This window comes from Mirounga angustirostris, unplaced genomic scaffold, assembly GCF_029215605.1.
Source record: "Mirounga angustirostris isolate CCGP_5_RB_7025 unplaced genomic scaffold, mMirAng1.0.hap1 SCAF_5, whole genome shotgun sequence".
Classification (NCBI taxonomy): Eukaryota; Metazoa; Chordata; class Mammalia; order Carnivora; family Phocidae; genus Mirounga; species Mirounga angustirostris.
In genome coordinates, this window is record NW_026991713.1 from 53333073 (window position 1) to 53355634 (window position 22562).

General features: G+C 37.4%; 1 pseudogene; it reads left to right on the forward strand.

The window, feature by feature from the left end:
* The first annotated feature begins 203 nt into the window (after window positions 1-203).
* Window positions 204-760, forward strand: LOC123838449 (large ribosomal subunit protein uL11-like; annotated as a pseudogene).
* The last annotated feature ends 21802 nt before the right edge of the window (window positions 761-22562 follow it).

Below are 22562 nucleotides of genomic sequence, written 5' to 3' on the forward strand. Positions count from 1 at the left end.
ATCTACTTCCCTTGGATGCTAGTGAGCACAGCTCTTCTCCAGTGGATTCCATTAAGTGTTCGTTGAAAACTTATATGCTCAGCCATGGCCTTGACGTGTATGATTTAAAAGATGATTAATAGTTTTTTGGCTTTCGGCTCGGGGAGGCAAAGGTGCAACTTTCTTTGGTTGTCCCGAATCTGGGTTCATTGACACCAGCCACCTCCGCCATGCTGCCTAAGTTCGACCCCAACGAGACCAAAGTCGTGTACCTGAGGTACGCCAGTAGCGAAGTTGGGGCCATGTCTGCCCTGGCCCCGAAGATTGGCCTGCTGGGTCTGTCTCCAAAAAAGGTTGGTGATGACATCGCCAAGGCAACCAGTGATTGGAAGGGTCTAAGGATTACAATGATAACTGTCCATTCAGAACAGACAGGCCCAGATTGAAGTGGTACCTTCTGCCTCTGCCCTGATTATCAAAGCCCTCAAGGAACCAGCAAGAGACAAAAAGAAGCAGAAAAACATTAAGCACTGTGGAAATATCACTTTTGATGAGATTGTCGATATTGCCCAACAGATGCGACACCGATCTTTAGCCAGAGAACTTTCTGGAACCATTAAAGAAATCCTGGGGACTGCCCAGTCTGTGGGCTGCAATGTTGACGGCCGCCACCCTCATGACATCATAGATGACATCAACAGTGGTGCGGTGGAATGCCCAGCTAGTTAACTACAAAGGAAAATGTTTCAATAAAGGATCATTTGACAACCAAAAAAAAAAAGATGATTAATACTCACTCATACCTGTTAGATTAGAAAAAGAAATGGAAAGTAACAAGTGTTGGTGAGGATGAAGAGAAATCGGAACTCTTATGCACTGTTGGTGGGAATGTAAAATGGTACAGCTTGCTGTGGAAAACAGTATAGTGGTTTCTCAAAAAGTTGAAAATAGAGCTCCCATATGATCTACCAATTAAACTTATTGGTGTATATCCCAAAGAATTGAAAGCAAGGTCTTGAGATTTCATAGAACCATGTTTGTAGCAGCATTATTCATAAGTGCCAAAAGGTGCAAACAACTCAAGTGTCCATCTATAGATGAATAGATAAATAAAATGTGGTATGTACACATTTGGATGGAATGTTATTCATTCTTGAAAAAAAGCAAAATTCTAACATATGTTACAACATGAGTGAACCTGGAAGAGGACATTATGGTAAGTAAAATAAGCCAGTCACACATACATATAAAAAACCCCCCAAAACTACAATTCCAATTAAATGAGGTACCTGAAACTGTCAAATTCATGGATACAGAAAGTAGAAGGTCATCACCAGAAGCTGGGGGGAAAAACGGAATGGGAAGTTATTGTTTAATAGGTATAGAATTTCAATTTGGTAAGATGAAAAGAGTCCTGGAGATGGATGGTGGCGATGGTCTTTAACACAGCTGAACTGTACACTTAAATTTTACTATCTTAATCATTTTTATGTTTTGTATACCCCCCCCCCACACACACACCAACACAATGATTAAGACACAGTTCCTGCCTTAAGTGTTTTACAGCCTCTTTGTGGTGATGAGGTAAATGAGGTTATACTTACTTAAGGGGAATAGTAAAAGATGAGTGAGCTGCATGTAGAAAGAAGGAAGAAAGGTAGAGGACACTGAGAGAGACATATGAAGAAACTGGAGGCTAGGATGGCTGAAGCTCAGAGGATGCACCAAGTAGACAGTGGTATTAGATGAGCCTTGAGAGGGAGGCAGGGTCCATATTTTTCAGAAATTTCTAGGCCACATGATAGATTTAGTCTTTAACCTGAAGACTTGTTCATCAAATGCAATCAAATGTATCTCTGATGAGGTGTTTTGGGGGTTGCACAGTTCCATATTATTCTCAGGTTCCCATAATTAGGGCCACTGATCTGCTTGCAACCTCTGTTTTGTTTTGCCTTCAAAGTGTCATTTATGACTAGTTGAGGAGTAATAGCTCCATGATATTGTCAAAGTACTCTTAGAATAGTCCATCCCTGGGAATTGGACTTCTTGTTGCTCCTGAGTTTCAGTTGGCTCTTGGAACCTAGCATTTTTTTAATTTTTCTTACAGTTTTATTGAGGTAAAATTGACAAGATATTGACAGTGTGATGACTTGATATTCATACATATTGTAAAAGAATTCCTCCCCCGAGTTAATTGAACAAGTACACCATTACACATATTTACCTTTGTTTGTGTATGAGAACATTTCAGCTCTATTCTCTAAGCAATTTCAATTATACGATACAGTGTTATCATCTATAGTCACCACGCTATACATTAACCCTTCAGACCTTATTCTTCTTATAACTGAAAGTTTGTATACCTATAAGTGATACCATGGGAAATTTGCCCTTTTTTTAAAAAAAAAAATATTTGAGAGAGAGACAGAACAAGGAGAGGGAGGAGGGGCAAGAGAGAGGGAGAAGCAGGCTCCCCACTGAGCAGGCAACTCGTCGTGGGGCTCGATCCCAGGACCCTGGGATCATGACCTGAGCTGAAAACAGATGCTTAACCAACTGAGCCACTCAGGCACCCCGGAATTTGTCTTTCTCTGTCTGACTTTTTTTACTTAGCATAATGCCCTGCAGGTTCAACCATGTTGTTGCAAATGACAAGATTTTCTCCTTTTTAAAGGTTGAATAACATTCCTGTGTGTGTGTGTATGTGTGTGTGTATCTCACATTTTCTTTATCTATTCATCCATTGATGGACACAGGTTGTTTCTGTATCTTAGCTATTTTGAATAATGCTGCTAGGAACATGGGAATACAGGTGTCTCTTCAAAATGTTGATTTCAATTCTTTTGGATATATACCCAGAGGTGGAGTTGCTGGATCATATGGTATTTCTATTTTTAATTTCTTAAGGAAACTTCATACTGTTTTCTGTCATGTTTGCATCAGTTTATAATTACACCAACAGTGTGCAAGCGTTCCCTTTTCTCTGCATCCTTGCTAGCATTTGCTCTCTCTTTTTTATAATAGCCATCCTAACAGATGTGAGTTGATATTTCATTGTGGTTTTGATTTGCATTTCCTAATGATTAGTGATGTTGAGCACCTTTTCATGTACCTCTTGGCTATTTGTATATCTTCTTTGGAAAAAATGCCTGTTCAATTCCTTTGCCCATTTGATTTTTTTTTTTTTTTTTTTTTGGCTATTGAGTTGTATGGGTTTCTTGTATATTTGGGGTATTTGCATATTAACCCCTAATTGGATATGGGGTTTGCAAATATCTTCTTCCATTCGGTAGTTTGCCTTTTCATTTTGTTGATAGTTTTAGAAGTTTTGCTGTCCAGAAGCTTTTTAGTTTGATGTAGTTTCACTTGTTTATTTTTGCTTGTATTCTAATATTTAAAATAAAACTATCTTGCTCCTGATTGCATCCTTACCTGGTTACCCACACAGTAGATCACTTTTCTCCTAGGACAGGGATCTGTTCTTGTCAGTTACCTTCTCCTAAGTAATTGTTTGCTTGCATGGATTCTTAAGTATGAACTTTGCCCTAAATATTCTGTTTCTCTGCTCTGCTAAACTTTTGGAATTTTGGATTATGTTGGTAATTAACCTTCAAATATCTGTACTAATCTCTTGATGGGAAACTAAAGATGTGTAAAGCATTTTTATTTGACAGGCATATATAACTTAGTGGAGGGGCTACAGATAACTTTCTAATACGTATCAAGCTACAGTGGGTATTGTGATAATAGTATGTAAGTAAATAATTCTCTGGACACATAAGAAAACCATTTTTACAGGGGATGGTGGGGAGGAATTAGAGAAGGTTTTACATAGGAATTGCAAATACCATTTGGATTGGGTCCTAAAGGACAAATAGAATTTTGGTATGTGACGAAGGGAAGAAAAGAAAGAAATCTGGCAAAAAGAACAAAATGATTAGTATTTGGTACTGTCCCAGTTACATAGGGTGCCTTAAATATTTGTTCAATGATGGTTGGATGAATGAATGAATAAATGTGTGGGATGAGGAAGAGGGAGTAATCAAAGAAACTCATTGTTGCTAATTTTGCTAACTGGGTATGTGGTCATGCCAAGACTCAGGAGCTAGAGTAGTGGCAGATTTGGGTGGGGTAAGGGAAGAGAGGGCTATTTAGCGTATCTGTGAATTTGAGGTGCTTGGGTGCATCTTGTGGAGGTTACAGCATTCTCATAGCTCAACCTTAGCATTCCTCAATTAGCAGCTCATGGAAGGGGGGTTTCTCAGAAGAAAGACAATGTGAGGGAGATAATTTGGGGGATTTTTATAAAAATCCAGGTTAAAATGACTATCCAAATTAAGGTATTGGGAATATATTGGAAGGAGTGATAGGATTTCCTAATAAAGAATTTATATGAGAATATAGTCTGAAAACAATAAAATCTGAATATAAACAGCATATATTGATTATGAAAGAAATTAAACAAAAACCAGATAAGCAACAAGAAAAATTTTATGACTTAGGTCTCCAACCACTCATGAGTACATTTTTCAGAATTACAAGCTTGGCTATTATCTCCTTTTAAACTCCATGGTGACTAGAGAGAACACTACTCTAGGAAAAAGAAGACCCGGTCAAGACTTCTACGTATAAATGATGAACTATATCAAGGACATAACTTATTTTACTTGAGTTCTGTTTTGAATTAAGCTGTAAGGCAAATACTTAAATTACTTTTCAGGGATTTGGATTAAAATATGAAGATAAACAGGAAATCCTAGAATTTCTATATTAACTGTAAAGCACATAATTGTTAATGAATGAAGAACGAATGTGGCATTTTGTTGGTTTTAATGTAAATCAATGTAAGTAGTGAAAGTATTGTAATTGTCATCAGCAAAGTTCAAATTTTGAGTTCTAGTGAAAAGGAAAAAAAGCATTAGTTTAGCTTTCTGCTGATTAGAGGGAGCAGTATTCTGAATTAAAAATGTAGTTGAACACTGTCTCCTGTTTGTAGATAAAGCACTAGACCCACTTATCTCAAAAACTGTAGATAACAAGATAAATCAGATAAATTTGGACAATCTTTCTAAGCAAAGCATTTGACATTATAAAAGATATTAAAACAAACTTGGAAAGCTACAAGGACATTAACCTTAAAACAAACAAAACAACCAGTCACATGGAGAGCCTGAAATATACCCTATTACATACAGAAGTAAAAAGAATAGCTCCCTGAAGTTGGTGTCACAGGACCTGATATGCATCGCTGCTTTACTATTCAGTATTTTTGTGACCTTGGATGAGACATTTACTTGCTTAGACTATAACTTCTTTACCTGTGAAATAAGGGGGGAAAGGTGCTGCCTCATTGGCATTAAATTTATATAAAAGTGCTATGGAATATGAGGCATTTTATCATGCTAAAAACTTTCAGGAAACAAAAGTGAAGGTTTAATTCTAGAATAAAATTTTGATTAGAAATTATGTAATTTTATCACCAAAAAATGACCACAGTTATATAAGAGTATATATACTCGGATAGAGAGATATATCCAAGTAAAAATTATAGGCCCCAAGTTGATAGCAAATACAGAAAGGAGAAAAAAAAAGAGTTCTATTTTCTCTGTTTTCATCAGGATGTACATGCAAATGTTTAGTTTAGCAAGGAAAGTTTGAGATTAGAGGGGTTTTTCATTGAAATAGAATTCAGTGGCTATAATTAGAAAAGGCACAAGAATAAGTTAAAAAATGTGTTGAAGGAGATCAAGAGCTACAAACTCCTAACTAATTATAAATAAGTTACAGAGATGGAAAGTACAGCACAGGGAATATAGTGAATAATACTGTGATAACAGTGTATGGTGTAATGTGTAGAATTGTCAGATCACTATGTTGTATACTTGAAACTAATGGAACACTGCATGTCAACTAAACTTCAACTAAAATAAACAAATAAAGCCTAATGGTCCAGGTAGGCAATTCGTGAAAACATGTTATGATATGAAGAAAAGAGGATTCTAGGTCTTGGCTTAGGAACAGATCTGATAAATTTAATGATGAATGATTACACAACTGTGTGAATATACGAAAACCCAGGGTGCCTGGGTGGTGCAGTGTGTTAAACGTTGACACCTGGTTTCAGCTCGGGTTGTGATCTCAAGGTCCTGAGATCAAGTCGCAGTCAGTCTCTACGCTCATGGCGGAGGCTGCTTGACAACTCTCCCTCTAACACCTCTCCCCCCCCAAAAAATAAAAATAAAGTTTTAAAAAACATATATGTACTAAAACCCACTGAATTATATGCTTTTATTATTTTTTCTAAATATTTCACATATTTGAGAGAGACAGAGGTAGCGAGAGAGATAGAGAGAGAGAGAGAGAGAAAGGGTCTGGGCGGAGGGGGAAAAGCAGGCTCCCCACTGAGCAGGGAGTCTGCTGCTGGGCTTGATCCCAGGATTCTGGGATCATGACCCTAGCTGAAGGCAGATGCTTAACCAACTGAGCTACCCAAGCGCCCCGCATTGTATGCTTTTAAAGGGTGAAACTTATGGCATGTGATTTATATCTAAATAAATTTCTTCTCTAAAAAAAGTTGAAAGTATAATTGACTGATTCCTACAATTTTTTTTTAAAGATTTTATTTATTTATTTGACAGAGAGAGACACAGCGAGAGAGGGAACACAAGCAGGGGGAGTGAGAGAGGGAGAAGCAGGCTTCCCGAGAAGCAGAGAGCCCGATTCCGGGGTCGATCCCAGAACCCTGGGATCATGACCTGAGCCGAAGGCAGAGCTTAATGACTGAGCCACCCAGGTGCCCCTACAATTTGTTAAATAGCTAAACATTGATTTATAATTGGAGGATATAGTCCTTATGATCATGTGAGTAGCAGGAAAGAACATCTGGGAGGGGAAACTAAGAGACCAGATTCCAGTCCTTATACAATCACTTTCTGAGCTGCTCAGAGTATATTTCCTCACCTGAGAAAGGAAGTTAATCATAAAGCATTTTTCAAGGGTTGTTGTGGAGGTAAAATGAATCAACATAAATTTAGTGAACCATAAAACTCTATTCAGCAAACATATTTAACACCCAAAATATGCTTAGCAATATGTTAGATATTAGGGATATAAAGATAATTGGACAAAGCTTGTTCCCTTAAAGAACACACAGTATAATGGGCTAGGTGCCTTACTGTGCTATCTTATTGCCACTTAATTAGCTATGTGTGCAGAGTGATCTAGAAGCCCAGAGAAAGATTTTGAAACTAGAATCATAGTAAGAAGCACCATACAAATTTGAGATACTAAGACTTATAGACTTATGCCTATAGACTTAAAATGGTGAGTGGTAAGGAAACTATCAAGTTATTTACACATGAAATTTAAAGTGTGAAATTAAAAAGAAAAATATGAAATTAAAAAATTAAATAAAAAATGGCAGCACACAAACTAGCCATGTTATTGGATACAAAATAATGTACTGAAACTTTTGATAAACTGTTAATTTATGAGATCATTCCAAATGTTTAAAGAAAACAGAAATGTTTACTTCTAGCTGAAGAAAAAGATTATAGAAAATGAGTAATAATATATAAAATCAGTTTAGCTGATCCCTGTATTTATTAGACATTGTCTCTATTTTCCCACCTCCACCAAAGGGAGTAATGTTTGATGTTAATGTGATGGACATAATTTCCAAGTCTGGGACCCATTCTTGTTGCTCTTTTTCTTTGTTCCTACTCACTAAAACATATATCTGATAGATATTAATGATAGAATTTGTAAGTTGGCTAGATGTGATCATGTAAACAAAAGTAGTCAATTACATTTTTTTCTTCAAGATTTTTTCTTTATTTGAGAGAGAGAGAGAGTGTTGGAGGGGGGAGATCAGAGGCAGAGGGACAAGCAGACCCGTGCTGAGCGCAGAGCCTGACATGGGGCACGATCCCGGGACCCCAAGATCGTGACCTGAGCTGAAACCAAGAGTCAGATGATCAACTGACTGAGCCACCCAGGTGCCCCTATTTTCTCTATTCTAGCGAGAAATATCTAGAAATGATGCCTTTCTCATCATGGTACAACTATAAAATATTTAGAAGTAAATTTAACCAGAAGAGTAACAGACCTATACAAAGAAAATAATGACATCTAATTAAAACCATAAAGCAAAATTTGAATAAAGGGATAGATACATCATGTTATTGGAGGGAGAAGGCAATATTATGAAAATGTCAATTATATTTCATGCAATTTCAATGAGAACCATAACAATTATTTTCATTGGATCAAATAATCTTAAAGTCTAGATGGAGGAATAAATGTCTTAGAGCAGCCAATAAAAATGTGAAAAAGAACACCAAGAAGTTATTTTTCATATCAGATATCAGAGCGTACAATAAGGCTTCTGTAGTCAAATAATTATGGGACTAGAAGAACAGATTAGTAGAAAAGATTAGAGAATAATGAAAATGTTAAATATATGGAATTAATCCTGACAAACACAATGGCTTCAATTTTTTCTGGAGGAGAATAAAAATGGATCCTCGCCTTGTGCCATATACAAAAATAAATTTCAGACATATTAAACTCTAAAAAGTTAAAAATGTATAAATGATTAAAAAAATGTAGGTGTTATTGCCAAAAAAAAAAATTGTACTTAACCACTTAAAAATGGAAAACCTATGTATGGAAACCAAAACACACAATGGATCTGAAAAACACATGTGGTCACAATGGTTAATATTTATATGGATAAGAAAATGTATAAGACAAAGGCAAACAGCCCAAGAAAAATGGGCAAATGTTATGAATATGTGATTCACAGAAAAGCAAATACAAATGATCAACAAACATATGAAAGAATGCTCAAATTTATATGTTGAGAAATGTAAATGAAAGCAAAAATGAGATATTCATAAATATTAGAATGGCAGAAATTCAAGACTAGTAATGCAAATTATTGGTAGGAACATAGAAAAAAGATTGTTCATATATTGCTGATGGAAATAGCCTCCTGTAAAGGTCTTTGGGGGGGCGCCTGGGTGGCTCAGTCGTTAAGCGTCTGCCTTCGGCTCAGGTCATGATTCCAGGGTCCTGGGGTCGAGCCCCGTGTTGGGCTCCCTGCTCAACAGGAAGCCTGCTTCTCCCTCTCCCACTCCCCCTGCTTGTGTTCCCTCTCTCGCTGTATCTCTCTCTCTGTCAAATAAATAAATAAAATCTTTAAAAAAAAAAAAAGGTCTTTGGAAAAATTTAGGGTGGTGTGCTATTGTAGATAGAGGCTGAAGAAGATGGACAAGATAAGGGGACATGGGAAGATAAATAAAAAGGGAAAGGAGGAAAAGAAGACTGCCCTTTCCAAAAAATGTGAACCATATTTAGGCACTTTGTGTGTGTGTGTGTGTGTGGTATATATATATACACAATGGAATATTATGCAGCCATATTTAGGCATTTATGTGTGTTTGTACGTAATTTAAATTGAAAGCCTTGACAGACAAAAGAGGAAATTATCAAAATATGGCCGAGAGAAATGGTACTAAAGGGTAACTATGAATTTGCCTGTATTTGCAAAAACCATTTGTAAATTTTACTATTTTTGTAACAAATTACTTGTAATCTATCTTATAACTTGTGCCACAGTTAATCAATCTCTATTCAGTGCAGGGCTTCCCTGTATTTTTCATCTCTGAGCACACATCAGGAATGATAATACTTGCTTGGAACACCGGCATGGTGGGGGAGGCTGTTTGGGGGTGACTCCTGATGTGCCCAGGGGCTCTGCTGCCCCAGGAGAGGTTCTGCTCCAGAGAACCGGAGCGCTAAAATGTTTGGCCATACAGAATGCTATAATTTCCATTTTAATGATAAATTATTTTCTATTTTATTTAACCAGGAATTCTGTTGTTACATATGAATGGGTCATAGTAGCTCATGCTGAGTTTTTTAAAAAAGGGATAGTAAATCCTTATATCCCATAACCCCAAATTTCTCTTCTGCATGGAATATTCTCAAAGCAAGCATTGAATGCGTGCTGAAGAAAGAGATGTCTATGGCTCATTCATTCTTAATATTTAATTTTCATAGAATCATCTTTTGGATTTTATCTTTCCAACTAAATGTAGGATAATATTGCCACGAACACTCTATTATAATAAGGGAATCATGTTTGCCAAATGTCTCAGCCAAGATTGTTTTCTTTGTGAATAATAGAAAACCTGACCATCGTGGCTTAATTTTTCTCACAGAGAAAAAGTCTGGAGGAAGCAGTCCAGAGTAACATTAATAATTCCACATTTTCAGTATCCGAGGCTCCTTCTTTCTGTTCCCCCATCTTTAGCAAGTGGCTTTAATTCCTATGGTCACAACTGGGATTCGTTACATTCAGGAAGGAAATGAGGGCAACAGGCAGTGCCTATATCAGAAAACTGGGAACGCTTGCAAGACGTTCCAGCAGGCTTTTTCTTACGTGTTGGTGTTGAGAGCCATGTAATGTCACACCCAAGCTGCAAGAGAGATTCGAACTTTTAGCTAGATAGGTGGTGACAAAGACTCTGGTCAAACTCTAGGCTCCTCTGAGCCCTCTTTTTGGACTAAACCTTACCTTTGGCCCCCGCCCTTTCTTTGGTCTGCCTAGCTCTGGGTTAGGAAAGGATCCTACTTGAGTCACTTTAGTGAAAATCCCTCCACCCTTGATATTTGATCAAGTTCTTTATCCCTGACCTTGGTTGTATAAGTCCTTGGCTTATCTTTAGCAAGAATCCTATTAGGTCAATTTAGCAGATATTCTCTTACCCTTGAGGTCTTCTGTCTGCAGTTTTCTATCCACAGACCCCATCATTCTGTTCCATGGCTATAAAACCCCAGTTTTCCTTGCTGTATTTGGAGTTGAGTCTGATCTCTGTCCCCTATTGCAATATCCTTATTGTGATACTCTTGGATAAAGTCTTCCTTACCATTTTGACAAGTGTCAGAATCATTTTTTTCTTTAACACTGGCCACTCTGCAAGGAAGTAGGATTCTGCTAAGAAGAAATCAATGGATAATGGAGAAGCAACTAACAGTGTGCCTGCAAACCAAACGTGTCCTTATTCTAAAAGCTAGTCATTTACATTTGAGGATCGAGTGTCACACGGGGACATCAGTCCTTGTAAGTTTGCGGCTTAGATTTAACTTGCAAGTTTGTCAGTGATACATACCTAAGAATCCAGTAAAATGAACTTGTGTAACTTTCTAGCTCTGTATTTTGTAGAAGTATTGTGAAGTTTAATTAGCTAATGGTTATAAAGTGATTTGATGAAAGTTACTGCAAGTATGTAATGCTTTGTTAGATAATGTGTGAGTAATTTCACAAAATCTGGATAACTGTCAAGTAATTAAAGGCAAATGCAATGTGGATGCTCTTATGTGACTTCCATTAGTGTTCATCAGAGGTTGACACACCCATTGAGGAAAGAGCAGATCTCATACTGTTCTGAAATGGTTTTTGAAAAATCCTTACTCCTCTTTTAAAATCACTTTAACCATCTGCTGGTAAAAGATTTGAGAGGGCTGCCTGTGAACTTAGCAATTAAATGTGCTAATACAGTAGCAGGAGAAAATGATTGTCACACCTGTTTTTGAAAAACAACAACAACAAACAAAACAAGTTCCACTACCACCCCCACACCAAAAAACACCATCTGGTTTTCTGTGAAAACAAGACGTCAGATTTAAAAAAACCAAAAAAACCCCCAAAACCAAAAACCAAAAAAAAAAAACCAAAACCAAAAAAACCCCAAAAACCAACTACATGTTCAGTATCACTATATATTCTGAACATGTAGTTGCTTTATTCCTCTTAATTCTTAGAAATACTGGGGTCTTAGGCAGAGTTATCAAACCAGTATTACTGTGTGTTTTCCTTCATCCTTTTGGATTTTGAGAAAACGGAGGAAGGGGACGAAACATAACCGTGAAAAAGTTGCTTCATTGTACTTTGTCAGTGAAATTCTTAATCCACCTACCAAAGGCAAGGATTACATATTTGTCTCAATTTAAGAAATATGAGTATCTGAAAATTAACATGTATAAAGCCAATAAAGAGATAAATTGCTTAAGAATTCTTTACAGAAGAATCTATTGAGACAGAATGCAATAAAATGGAGTTCTGTGACCCTGATGAAGGTTTCTAAAAATCTTTAGCAAATGCAGGTCAAAAGTTTTTTTTTTTTTTTTTTTTAATCTTCTAGTTGGCATTTCTAAATGAGTAGGCTACTAGAACCTCACTTTCTGATGTTATTCACGTGTTATTGTTTGTCACTAAATTTCATGTTTCTCTTAATAGAGAAATCATGATTAAGACTAAAAATGAAGGGGGGGAAACCAGAGGGGGAGACGAACCATGAGAGACTATGGACTCTGAGAAACAAACAGGGTTCTAGAAGGGAGGGTGGCAGGGGGATGGGTTAGCCTGGTGATGGGTATTAAAGAGGGCACGTACTGCATGGAGCACTGGGTGTTACACGCAAACAATGAATCATGAAACACTACATCAAAAACTAAGGATGTAATTATGGTGATTAACATAATGTAATAAAATAAAATTAAAAAAATGATCATAATAATATCTGCCAATATAATATATGTAAAGTTCATTGCTCGGTGTTTGGGAATGCAATGCATTCAATATGTGCTTGTTTCTCTCCCTTTCCCTTCCATATCTATTCTTCATCAGATTTGGAGTTCCTTGTAAGCAGTGGCCATATTTAATTCATGTGTGTATCCCCCCTCCCAGCATTAGGAAATTATCTTATATATGGGATCTAATAATATTTGTGCAATTAAAGTATAAACTAAAAAATAAAAGACTAAATTTTAAAATTTGTACATACTGTTCAGCTATGAAATTTTAAAATCACTAAAATTACATCATGAAATTTGGGACATTATGAGAGCTTCCTGGCATCAGGAAGATTGGTATAAATAAAATCAGCATGGCTTGATTCATGGTTGAATCACATCCATCACTCCAATGTCCAGTGTAAGAACCATGTAACAATGTAAATTAAGCAATCTGTGAGATCCAGGGATTTCTAAATTTGTAGTACCTCCCGGAAAAACTCAACTTTCCTTTTGGCTATGCATTAAATTTAAAATTAACTTGATACACAACATTTTTATTTAACTTAAATTTTGTAGAAACATCTATCATGTGACAGTAAACATAGGTTAATATTGAGCTCTGGTTTTTCATCTAAATGATGATAGTTAACATGATGTACCCAACCTATTTATGTTAATTTTCTATGTTAGCTATCTATGTGAATTTTCTCCAAATTAAGCAATAAATAGCAAGTAGTAAGTTTATAATCCAGATACCATTTTATTATAATTTTGGGGAATTTGACACTGTATCAAGACTCTCACAATATTCTTTACTGGAATGACGATATGTGCATATTCAAGAAAGTTATATTACCCCAGTACCTGGTAAGCTTCTAAGAGTTATAAGATACATGAAGACTTCAGGTGAATAAATCTTTTCTGTGGTTTAATGATTTCCTATTGATCAAATGAACCCTGAAATAGGGCTTGCACCTGAAGTTGCAATATCTCTATGGTAATGTAATAGCTAGAGATTTTTTTTTTTCTGTCTATTCTGGTTTCAAATACAACAGGTTGCTTACTATCATTCATGTACTAAGGGAAATTCCTGAATTTTTGCATCAAATTGAGATTACTGTATATTTAACACTGTAATAAGTAGCTCACCCAAATAAAATTGAGCACCATTTAGGCAAAGTTCTATAAAGGATGCTTATTATCTGGTTTGTCCTCTTTACCCCCCAGGGTAATACTGTCTTGTCAGCTTGGTCCACCTCACCTACATATCTCAAAGCAATAAGACCAAAGTTACTTTTTCTATGTGTATTAAGCTCTCCCACCACAGGGTGCTGATGAATGGGCTGAGGCTGCTCTTCAGGTGAAAACCTCCAGGAAAAGGCAGCTTTGGTGTCCTGAGATACCGCAAAGCTGTGGGGAGGGACAGCTGGTCCCAAGGATGTGCAGTGGGATGGCATGTTAAGGTTGCTATGGCCTTGGACTTCGGTGGAGGTGGGATTGGGGCCCTGGGATTCTGCAAGTTCGCCATTTCTACTCCAGGCCCTTCCATCTCCTGAAAGGTTATGGATTTGGGGCTGGTACATGTGTTTTATTTATTTATTTTTAAATTTTTTAAAAAGATTTTATTTATTTATTTGACAGAGAGAGATAGGGAGAGAGTGGGAACACAAGCAGGGGGAGTGGGAGAGGGAGAGGGAGAAGCAGGCTTCACGCGGAGCAGGGAGCCTGATGCGGGGCTCGATCCCAGGACCCTGGGATCATGACCTGAGCCAAAGGTCTGGGGTGCAGCCTCCCCAGCATTGCCTTTGGGGCACAGACCTTTCGGCACCTGGCCAGGCCTCTGGGGAGAGACACCCCTGTACTGTGACTCTGATTGGATCCAGAAGGCAGGTGAGGTATCCATGACAATTAGGGTTTGGGTGTTAGTGCTGTGAGCCAAACTCCTATGAATGAGTCTGAGGCACCCAGGTGTTTCTCATATCAGCACTCCTCTGCCAACCCCCTAGCTCTCAGGGGACCCTGCAAGATCGGACTTCTTCTGGGAAGGGTGGTCCACCTCCCCAGATACCACCATTCTCTGAGCCACCCCTGATGCTCAGCACATCCCAGCCCATCCTTTCCCTGCCATTGTGTCAGAACCCCCTACCTCCCCCCTCAAAAGTTTATTATAAGGTTAAACTAGGAACAGTACACACATAGGATAAATACTGATTGACGATGGTCAAATCTATATACTGTGAAATGAGATGACTCTTTTCTGAGCAATCACCTTGTATTTAAATTTGTATATTACACACTCCGAATGCTATATAATATGGTGTTCCACCGCTTACCACCCCCTGCCCACCCAAAGAAAGAGATAAATGTTCTCCCTAGACTCTTGAGTGGACTTCTTTAAAAACCTTTATTTTTTTAACACTTTATTAGCTCCTTTTAGGAGCTCTGCAGTTGCTTTAAGTTCATAGTTTAACTTCAACATCTCCCCCTAAACTCATTTCTAAACCTGTGCGTGTTTCTAAATAGATTCAGGCAATGGTAGATTTAAGAAAGGATGTCCTCTTGGGGTGCCTGGGTGGCTCAGTTGGTTAAGCAACTGCCTTCGGCTCAGGTCATGATCCTGGAGTCCCGGGATCGAGTCCCGCATTGGGCTCCCTGTTTGGCAGGGAGTCTGCTTCTCCCTCTGACCCTCCTCCCTCTCATGCTCTCTGTCTCTCATTCTCTCTCTCTCAAATAAATAAATAAAATCTTAAAAAAAAAAAAAAAGAAAGGATGTCCTCTTTTAATATGCCTTTCAAAAAAAAAAAATGCCCATGTAGTGACTTATTAGTGGAATGCCTTATCTCTGTGCCTGATTCTGTCACACGTTGGTCTGTTCTCTCTGTGTCCTTGTGATGTATGACTTGCTGCAGTTAGTCCAACCAGACCCTGGTATTTGAAGTACTTTCGAAGAGACTGAGGCAGGATTGCCACACCTCCCTCCCAAACTGTATAGAAATCATGAAGCTGTTACATCCTGTGTGTTACTAACAAATATCTTCTAGCTGAAGCCACTGAGTATTAATCATACGCTTTTTTTTATAAGTGAAAATCCCCCAGAAATGTAGCAAATAAATGAGGATGGAAGCTGTAAGAAAAGTGAATTTCTCAGTGAGTGATTGGCAGTAGTTATTAGTCTCAAGGAAAAGCTGACTCATAGCTGTGTTTCATTTGTTACCATCCTGCAGTGTAACTTCACTGAAAATACACCTGTTCTGTTACTGTTACTTGACTATTTTTCTGACTTGAAAACTAGTGCTGGCTTGTACCTATTTTGCAATGGATTAGTATCTTTTGCATTTAACTTCTTGTTATAAACACCTGCAATTCAACTGAAATAACCATCTGAAAAATATAGACTAAGTGGATGGTGACAATACAGAGTTATAGGGCTTTTCTAAGGGGAGTGTTATTTATTTAGGGAAAGCGCAAACAGTACCTTTGCATAGTGCTTGGGAGGTGTGATGGGTTCTCAGGATTCTGGATTGGCTGAATTTATATATGTTGCTTCTCCGACCTCCAGAAAAGACTTCAGCTTCATGGGGGAAATGATAAACATGAGAAATGGGATGAAGAGACACTTGGTAGTTTGGCTTTGGGTAAATTTTTGTGGCTCTTTATTGACTTCTAAATTAATTAAAAAATCTAGACATTAGTTTTGTCTTGCACTGGTCCCCTGATACTATACATTTCAGCTAAACTGCTTTCCCCAGGACCCCAGTGTGCTCTGTTCTTCCAGTATATTAACTTCTTCCTGCCTTTGTTTGTTCTGTGTCTTTAGCATAGAACTTTCCCCCTACTGTTTCCATTTGACAGAATTCTTTCCTTCAAGACCCATCTTAAGTATTACCTCTTATACAGATCTCTCTCTTATCTCCTTTACCAGATTTGTCCTTTACCTCTCTTTTGGACTCCTAAAATAATTTGTTTATGCCTTTCATGAACATGTATATTCTCCCTTATCTACTATTTATTTTAATTCCTATCTCATTCCTCCCCATGAGATACTGTAAAGTTCCTGAAAACAGAGGCAATGTATTTTTCATATTTAAGTACCCAACTAATAAGAACCTAAAGTATGGTCATGTAAGTGAAAATTGTTTTTAGATCCATACATCTAATAGCTCTGGGAATTCCTGCATATTAACCATTTTTTAAAAATTCACATTCACTTAAGTAAAGTTACTGGTGAAAGACAGCCTTGTGCTGTTCGGAAGAAAATGACATATTTAAAAATTGGTCTTGGTTCTCTAGGTTGTTTTAACAGATATCATATCTTTCTACTTTTACAAAATATTAAAGAGGAGGAATGATCTAAAAAAGTTCATCTTGGGTCCAAAAACAGGCATTTAGCTCCTTATATGGCTACACATATAATCATATATATAGAATCATGTATTTAGTCAGCACGCCTGATTCTGAGACATGTAAATGATTTCCCTTAAACTTTCATCTATTTCATAAATTTCTATAGCTTTAGATATGCAATTTTTAAGGCAATAAAAAGAACCCTAAAAATTAATAAATTGGAAAACTAAAGTGTAGATACATGAAGTTTATATAGGTAGAGATAAAAAGATCAGTTGCCTTTTTCCTTTCTGTAAATAGCAGAGCGCAAGTACTGTGTTTCTGAAAATCTTTGTTTCCAATGGGCTACTCCTTGTCAGTTCCTGACATTTTTATATCGATCCCAGGAAGATAAGTATTTACTGGAAGTCTAGAAAAGAATGAGCTAATTTGAGTTAATTAAAACCAAAACTGATGACAAGAACAAGGAATAAAAATACAAACCCTCTGATAGGTGCATGCAAAGCAAACTGAAGATAGAAAAAAATTGATATAAACTTTCAATTTTACTTTTTTAATAGTCCTATTTTTTCTCTCTGAAAGTCTCATAATTTCTTCCTTACCTAATGAGTAGAGAAAAATAATTATCTAATAAAAACACTGTACTATTGACTGATAGGTCAGACATTTTTTTCCCTCCAGAGACTGTGGTGGAAGATGGGCAGCCCAGATATGTATCTTGCCTCCACCTGTCTGCCTTCCTGTCAGCCATCACCTTGATAGATGGTAGTACCTGCAGAGACTTGGGACTAGGCATGCGTACACATAAAGAGAAGCAGAAAAAAAAATGGGAATAGAGACGAGAAATATTTTCTTGGGCCATCCATTTTCCTCACCACTTAGACATCAGTAACACTGGGAACACTGGGAAGAAGACAAATTGCTACTCTGGGTTTGGCCATCTTTGCATTCTTTGTGTACTAGTTAAGCCATATTTAACTCTTCCTTTTTATTATTAGGTGAATATTGCAGCTTACAGAAATCCTACACTGAAGTCTTAAACTTTAAGACTGGCCAGTTTCTATAATAGTGTACACAGTTATTAGTTTAATTGAGAGTTTAGGCATTCTAGGGGTGCCTGGGTGGCTTAGCTGGTTGAGCATCTGACTGTTGGTTTTGGTTCAGGTCATGATCTCCTGGCTTATGGGATCAAACCTCACATCAGGCTCTGCACTCAGTGGGGAGTCTGCTCGAAGATTCTCTCCCTCTGCCCCTCCTCCAACTTGCACACATGTGCACATGTGCATTCTTGCTCTCTCAAATCTTTAAGAAAAAAAGAATTCAGGCATTTTGAAATTGGGGTTCTGATTAATCAGGATCTGAAGATTGTGGCATATTTGAAGTAGGAAAATTGTTGAAAGACTGTATAGAGGTGGTGATGGGTGACAAAATTGAGACATCAGTGACATGGCTGGATGACAATCCTAAAGATTAACGAACTGGCTGTGCCTGTGTGGTGTGGCAGAAAGTGGTCTGGGCGTGACTCCAGTTAATACTGTGGAGTGACCTTGAGCAAATAGCTTAAGTTCTCTGGGCTTCAGTTTTTTTCTTTGTAACACAAGGGAGGTGTAAATGGTTGCTGGGAGCCCTTTTATTTCTAATACTGTGTGAGGTGGGGACCTGGGGACTGCAGCAGTGTGGTGAATTTGGGGAGGTGGACAGTGGAGGATACTATGGAGTTCAGGATCCCTTTATTTTTAGGCTGCACAGGTGGAAGTTATCCCAGGATCCTGTTTAAGGTAGATTTCCTCATTTCCTTTGCACAAATTTTGACTATATACAATCCTAATTTTATTAACTAATACTTATTTTAATCCCTACAGTTATAGTTGAGGGACCTATTTTAACCCCTACAGTTGTAGCTTCAACTAATCTTGCTTGGTCATCTGAAAAACAGTCTTACAAGCTCTCTCTTAGGTTCAGATTTATTTTTATAGTCTTAGACTTTCAGATTTGTAACTCTATCATTTGTGGTGTGCCATCTCAGCCCTCCAGACACTTAACACAATAGCAAAATTAAAATCCATTTATTGCAACAATTGCTTAGCACAGTGACCTCTCTATTTCCAAAACAAAAAAAGCCACAGGGCCAAACTAGAAGATTTATATAAAGTTGGGCTGTCTTTGGCAAAGTATTTTATTCTATTATAAAACCATAAAGTTTCTGACAGGGAAGTAAAAACTAAGTAGCATTTTGTCAGGGCTTTTTATTTTTAGCCAGTGTTCTCCTCCTAGTCTTCTTGGGTGTACCTGATATATCATGAAGGTACTCAATGTAAGTTACCTGAATAGATATTTCATTAAGAGGAAACTGGGTCTAATAAACATTGACATGATTACATATTGTTGCCAAGGTTTTCTGTGGCACCAAATCCTATTGAGTGGGTGTCCTCATTTCACATGAGCCTAAAAGAGTGAGGGTGTCATTGTGGATCATTGTTCAAAGGGCGCCAAAGGTGGTATCACTGACAGTCCTTCCAGAACCCACAAATGAAAGTGTGGCACAATTTTAGCTGTGTGTATTGATTTCCTGACTTATTCTGAAATTCATAGTCTATACCTCAATGTCATCTGGAGATGGATAAAAACATAAACTACATTTCCTTTGTGACACCATCTTTACTCTTCTCTTTCCTTCAGTGCCCTTCATTTCCTGTCTTTCTATAGCAGCATAAAGTTGCTTAGGCTTTCCCACGTGGTTCTGACCTCCCCGTTCCTCTCTCCCATGGCTTATTTAATTTCCATTGTACATCCAGTGGTCAGTTGTCAAACTGGACCTGCTGTATTTATACATAAACCTGCACAGACATGCATACATCTGCACCTGCAGACACGCACACTAATTCTTTGTTTATGTTATTTTCAGCCTGTGAGGTTTTCTGGGTGGGGAATAGTCCATTTTGCTGATATTTCTTCTTTTTTAAAACATCAGACTTCTTTTATTTTTACTATTTTGTTAAAAAATCTTTCTAAAATATATATTTGCCTGTAAAACACACACACACACACACACAATTTAGCCTCTTCTTGGTAAGATCATTTTTGTAGGCATCATTTTGTAAACATCACATTTCCTATTCCACTTCATGGAGCCCTTGGGGAAAATCCATGTATGTGAGGCTACCTTCTCCTGCCCTGAATCTCTTGAGTTTGCTGTTGGCTTGATGATTCTTCTGACTTCTTCCTTTCTGTTAGGTCTCACTTCAGCAGTTGATCTTCCTCTAGAAGCATCCATTTCTCAGCCCTTTCAGCATCTAATTTGCAATTTTGGTCACTGAATGCAAAACTCTAGTCTAGCAAAAGCCAGGTGAACATGATTGCTAGATGGTACAGCCAATAAGAAAGCAAGAGATTCCAGTCCAAGGAAGATCCCACCTTTCCTATGGATTAAGAGGGTTGATGGTAGAGAGTGGATTCAAAATCTGTGTCTCACTATTGCCCCCACATGCTTCTGTGGTCCACATTTACGTCCAGTTGATTTCTCTTGGCTTCCAGATCTGTAAATGTTTGTATTAGAAGTCCTTTGCAGTAAGGTTATGCTTACTTCAGATCTCAAATATTAGGGACTGTCTGGATTTCAAACTTGGCTTTGACACTTATTAGCAGTGTAATTTTGTGCAAGTTATTATCTTCTTTGTTCTGCGGAATGGGAATAACAATAGAACCCACAGTATGGAGTTATGAAGATGGAAAAAGTTCATATATGTAAAGTGCTGGCCACAGTATCTGGCAGATAACTCACTAACTGTTAAAGGTTATTATAATGAAGAGTTCGTGTATAGATTTAATGAAAAAAGCTTGTCAGTGTGCCTGGGTACTCAGTCATTCGTAGTATCATTTCTTTGTTTTCTTTTCTTTCTTTCTTTCTTTCTTTTTTTTCTTTTTTTCAGATTATGTGGCTGCTTTTCAGGTATTTGAAGTTTCTAGAAGTCTGACAGCTGAATAAATGAGTTTCCCTCAAGTATACTTGTATATATCCTGTATGTCTCCACTACCATTATACTCTGTGTACACTTCTTTAGTCAACAAGTGTTTTTGAGGCTTACCATACATCAGGACTTGTGCTAAGCTCTTGAGATCCAAAAATGAATGACATTTCCCTGCTTTGAAGTTGGGGAGTCTTGTAGGGCACACAGACACGTAACGCATCATGTTCTAGTGCTCTCATCTCTATGCAGGGAGACAGGGAAAACCTTGACTTCCAGAAGTCAGAAAATTCACCTTCTTCAAGCATATATTGCTGGAGCAGAATTTCTGAAGGATACGTAGAAATTGCCCCAGTGAAATAAGGTGGGGCTTTCTAATAAGCAGACAGAATGGAAAGATGACATGCAAATTTTCAGAGAGGAAGCATCACGTGGACCCTAGTATATCATTGTTTCTCAGTTGTTATAGAGAAGTAATGAAACAGGTGCCAAAATTCTTCATTTTGGCAGGACTTAATTTCATCTACAACATGAATCCATTGGACTAGTACTGTCCAATAAAATATAATATGAGCTGATAATGCAATTTTCTAGTAGCCACATTAAAGAAGTAAAAAGAAATAGTTGAAATTAATTTTAATGATATATTTTATTTACCCAACATGTCTAATATTATCATTTTAACATATAATCACTATAAAAATTATTTATAGTATATTTTAAGTTTTTTTTTTTTTTTGGTATCAAATCTTCAAGTTTGGGTGTGCAGTTTAGTGATAGCATTTCTAATTCAGTCTCCAAATTTTAAACACAAGGAAAACACTGTATTTCAATTTCATAAAATTATAGTTAAAAATAGATTCATGTACACAAGTTGGTCAAAACATACATAAATTTTTTAAGCAAGTTTTTATTTTTTATTTTTAATTTTTTTTTATTTATTTGAGACAGAGAGAATGAGAGGGAGGAGGGTCAGAGGGAGAAGCAGACTCCCCGCCGAGCAGGGAGCCCGATGCGGGACTCGATCCTGGGACTCCAGGATCATGACCTGAGCCGAAGGCAGTTGCTTAACCAACTGAGCCACCCCGGCGCCCCATATAAACATTTTTTAATAACTGAGTCACATATATTTTAAAATTAAAATTAATTATAATGAAATTAATTAAAAATTCAGTTCCTAACTCACAAGAGTCATATTTCAGGTATTCAATAGTGACATAAGGCTAATTGCTCCTGTCTGGAACAGCCTGACATTAAGCTATTTCCCCTTAAATAAATGAACACAGTTCCCCTAATGCAGCTAAATGATAAACTCACAACTAACGCATTCTAGAGGCTTCATGAAGTAGTTTATAGATAAGAGCAGTTTTTCTACCCTTTTTTCTTCTGAAATTATCATAATAGCCACCATTTATTGAGGGTCTACTCTTGCTTCCATGTGACTGTACCCAAAGATCGGTTCTTCTTTGTCTTCTTACTTGACCTTTAAGCAGCATGTGATGCAGTGATCTCTTCTTTCTCCGGGACATATTCCATTTCCTGGGATTCTTGCCAGCATACCCTCCTTGTTTTCCTCTAACCTAGCTGGTCCTACTTCAGGCAACAACATATCTGTGGCTATTCTGCTTTGAGTGGGTAGAGAGAAAAGTCACGCGGGGAGAGGTAGCCACCTAATGTATTTTGCTGTTTTTC